Raw genomic sequence first — 4,514 nt, 5'->3', positions numbered from 1 at the left:
TTTCACGAACACATAACCCTCTTCTTCCTCTGATTCATCGATAATCCTCTTCTTCCTCCGATTCAACGATTCAGTCAATTTTCTTCTACCTCAGTCCTCTTCTTCCTCCGATTGATGCACTGTTCGCCTCCGATTTCCACTCGAATAGAAAGAACGAAGAAAACTCAATCTCCGTCGGACTCAGCCTTCCTCAGCTCACCACCGTCATCTTTCTGTTCATTTGTATTTTGTAATATTTCTTCTCTCAGACTATTGCTTTATGTTGTAAATTGTAAAATTAGGGTTTTCATTGATTGTGTATGAATTTGACTATGATTTCACAGAAGCAAAAGTCGGCATTGAGGGTTTATAAGAATAAGAAATACTTGCCTTTGGATTTGCGTCCTAAGAAGATAAGAGCTATTAGAAGACGTCTCACCAATAATCAGGTACTTTTTTTAGCTTTCTGCGGTGTTTCTGTTTTTATTTTGTCTAGTAAGTGTTTCTTTCTATCAAGAGAATCTGCCAATGAAATTATGCTGAGTGGAAGGGTGGTTCGTACTGTGCGGGGTGTGCTGGATATTGTTGTTGGGAGTGGGTTGGAGAAATGCGATGGTGAATGCAGGGTAATGGTTTGAAGGAGGATGTGAGCAGTTTGTTTTTCTTTCGGTTTACGGCGGCGGAAGCGTTCAGAAGGTGGAGCGAATGTTGGGTATATGTGAGGTTGGCTGAGTGAGTGTTTTGGTTGTTTCACGCAGGTGGGATGTAAGACGGAGGGACAAGTGGAAATTGATTTATGGCACAAAGTAATGTGAGGAAAATGGAAACAGTTGAATGAGAATGGAGGGAACGACGTACAAGGCGGAGAAAATGTTGGTCATTGTGAGTGGAACGTGAGTATGCTGTTTGTGTGAGATTGTAGGTAGAGATTTTGTGAAGGGTGGAGTTTGGTTCAATTGAGAGAAAATAGAAATGGAAAGGAAATGGATAGGTGGCGTCGTGGTTGTTGGAACTGGTGGGTTAGCTTCGTGAATGGGGTTTTGGATGATGGTGTGGCAGAAGTGAGGCTGACAGAGTTTGAAAGTGCAGTAGCATGAGCGAATGGTTGGTGATTGTGAGCTGAAGGGTGTTGGTACTGGTTGCATATAAATATAGCTCATGGGGTTTTAAGAGTCTAAGGTGTCCTCACATCCTGCATAAAACAAAAAGCATGGCTTACCTGTGGGGATGCACCAAATGGAATGTGTTGGGAGCCAACAGTGAAGTACAATTCTTTCCCAAGCTATATAACATAGAAAGAACTGAATTAGACACTGAATGAAAACTACTTTTTTGAAATAGTTTTGTAATTGATTTCATTTTGTTCACTTTGATTTTTGCTTTATTTAAATGTTTTTGAACTTTTGTTTTAGCATTTGGATTTGATTGGATTGGATTGAATCGTATTGAACTTCAAATGATTTCCTCATTGGAAATCATTTTTTGCACCTGTATTATACTATGTGATTCACCTGCAATTTGGTCCTCTCATATGGGTACAATTGAAAATTGATTTGCATTAGAAGTTTTTGAATTCGTTCGGTTAAGAACCGTTTTCTAGTTTTATAGATGATTTGATTTTTCTTCATTTTGTAACTTTAATTTTTGCTCTACTTTCGTCTCTTTGTACTTGAATTGTTTTAGCATTCGAATGTCATTGAATTGAACTTCAAATGATTGGAAATTGTTTATTGTTCGTATTATTCTATGTGATTCACCTTCAACCCGGTCTTCTTAGGTTGTTACAATTGAAAAATATACTGCCGACATTTTTGCATTCGTTTGGTTCAGAATGATGTTTAAATTTTGTAACTGATTGGATTTTTTTTTCATTTTGTTAGCTTTATTTTTTGCTCTGCTTTGGTCTCTTTGTAATTGTTTTATCATTCGAATGTCATTGAATTGAACTTCAAATGACGAAAATTGTTGTTTGTATTTGTATTACATGATGTAATTCACTTTTAAGTTGACACTACTAGGATGATAACAGTTGAAAATTCACATGCTTTGAATATTTTGGCATTCATTGTTTGGATCAGAATTATGCTCTGAGGACTTTGTTGAATTCAATTTTTGCTATACTTTAATATCTTCATCTTCAATTGTTTTACCAATCGTATTTCACTGAATCATATTTAGCTTTAAATGTCACAAATCGTTGTTTGTAGTTGTGTTACTTGATGCAATTCATCTGCAATTTGGTCTTAGTTGATGGTTACAATTGAAAATTGCAATAGTCCCGTTCGGATTCTTGTCATGTAACTGTTTTGGTTCTCTTCATTTTGTCAACTTCAATATTTTGGTTTTTTTAATTTTTTTAATCTGGTTTGGATTAGCATTAGTCTCTAGCTGAATCACACTAAAAACAATTTGTATTCATATTATTCAATGCAATTCGTCTGTAACATAGGGTATACTTTAACTGTTAGCATCAAAATTTGGTTTGCTCTGAATATTTTGGATCATAGTTGTTCAGTTTGTGCTTTGTCATTGCTTCAGTTCATGTTCATGTCATCTCTGTTTTTTGCTATATATATTTAAACATGAAAAGCTTTGACTATCCTTTTTGACTAAACCATGTTGAGCTTTGATTTAAAAAAATGACTAATTTGTGTTCTTAATATTCTGATTCAAAACACTGTATTGCGGATTGATTCTCTATTTCTCTGCTAATACAAATGTAAAGACTCTTAATTTTTTATTAACTGCTTTTGTAATGTAATGCTAATTAGACCAAATGCAAAGAATGATAAAAATGAAGGAATGATTATCTTATTAGAAGTTGAGTAATTTTTCTTTTCTTTAATCTAATTGCATATGTTGAGACTGAATTCATTGATGGTCGGTCTTATGGAGACATATCCTTCACTGCAGTACTTGGATGGCTATCCTAGTGTATGAGTGCATATATATAATAAATGTGATTATGAATGTATGAGTTTTCCTGAAGACTTTACTTTTAAATTTTTTATTCTCCTTGAATGTAGGTGGAGGTTGTGTTTCGTGGAATTGAAAAATCAAAGCTTGAATGCATTATTCATTTGTAGTTGGAATACCATTTGCTACCTCTTTCCTAAATCATAAGTAAAGGTAATGAATGTTCCAATGATACAATAAAAGACCAATTATTTAGAAATAGATAAAAAGTGTAAATGAGACCCTTTTAATCATACTCATATTTCTATAATAATTCTATGGCCACATACGTTGATTATGTCTTTCTACTTTGTAGATACATGTAGGACAATGTATAGCTTAATATGGAGATGCATATTGCTTTAAAGTCTTGAAGGAACAGCATTGTTGTTGTTTGATTGTTCTATACCTCCACCTCTAGAGATGGCCGGAAGAAGAGGATTGACAGGGACTATTCTCTTTTTGTTTTGGGATTTAGATTAAAGTACTCTTAGATGGAATGCATGCATCTACAAAAAAAAATTTAAGTACACTAAATACCCTCTATATGTTATGATATTTGTAAACAAGAAGATTTGGTTTAAAATGTTATTTGGTATTGATGGATCATAATATATATGTAATGAGTAACTTAAAGTGTTATTTAGTATTGAACTAAATGTAGCTTTTTGATATTTGCACATCAATAGAATGATATTATGTATAGCAAAAAAAGAAGAAGAAGTGTACCATATATTAGCGCTTTCTTTGAAAGTGCTATCAAACATGAGTCATTTATTAGCACTTTCTTTGAAAGTGCTATCAAACATGAGTCATATATTAGCGCTTTCTTTAAAAGTGCTATCAAACATGAATCATATATTAGCGCTTTGTTTGAAAACGCTATCAAACATGTGCCCTTTAATAGCACTTAATTTGAAAGTGCTGTCAAAATCAAATCAAAACACACACAAAATGCATTCTTCAATAGCGCTTTAGAAAAAATGCTATTATAAACAGGTACTTTAATAGCGTTTTTAAAGTGCTATTAAACAAAAACCGTTTACAATAGCGGCGCGGTTAATAGCACTTTTAAGCGCTATCAAAAACAAAAAAAAGTGCTATTAAATAGCTTATTTGGCGTAGTGTCATAACCAACATTCTATAATTTAGCAAGTTTATAAGACTTTGTTCATACCATCATTCTATAATTTAGCAAGTTTATAAGACTTTGTTCATACCATCATTCTATAATTTAGCAAGTTTATAAGACTTTATTCAAAATAAGTAGCTCAAAAAACATAAATATAACAAACAAATCTAATATCTAAGATATTATATATTTCCATATCATGATAGTCATATAGACAACTTGAGCACGTAAGATCGTAAGATCTTAAGACCCAACACTCGATCTTGACCATAAAGTGTAAGAAAACGTTTTTTCTCGGATCGTAGCAATAAAAGGCAACTTTTGCACGTAAGATCGTAAGATCTTAAGACCCAGTACTCGATCTTGACTACACTACTTCAGAAAATATATGGCTTGAACATGTCTCTATAAGTGGAGGCAATCCTCACCCTACAAGCCATATTTGTAG

The 4,514-nt window shown here is 33.3% G+C and overlaps 1 long non-coding RNA gene across 1 annotated transcript; it reads left to right on the top strand.

The window, feature by feature from the left end:
- On the top strand, positions 1-3,641 carry LOC131646430 (uncharacterized). The gene is made up of 4 exons (XR_009297484.1): positions 1-229; positions 324-428; positions 3,006-3,108; positions 3,251-3,641. It is a non-coding gene; the product is annotated as an uncharacterized LOC131646430 (long non-coding RNA).
- The last annotated feature ends 873 nt before the right edge of the window (positions 3,642-4,514 follow it).

This window comes from Vicia villosa, linkage group LG2, assembly GCF_029867415.1.
Source record: "Vicia villosa cultivar HV-30 ecotype Madison, WI linkage group LG2, Vvil1.0, whole genome shotgun sequence".
NCBI lineage: Eukaryota > Viridiplantae > Streptophyta > Magnoliopsida > Fabales > Fabaceae > Vicia > Vicia villosa.
The sequence above is the reverse complement of the archived record's forward strand: the minus strand, read 5'-3'. Positions and strand labels throughout refer to the sequence as shown.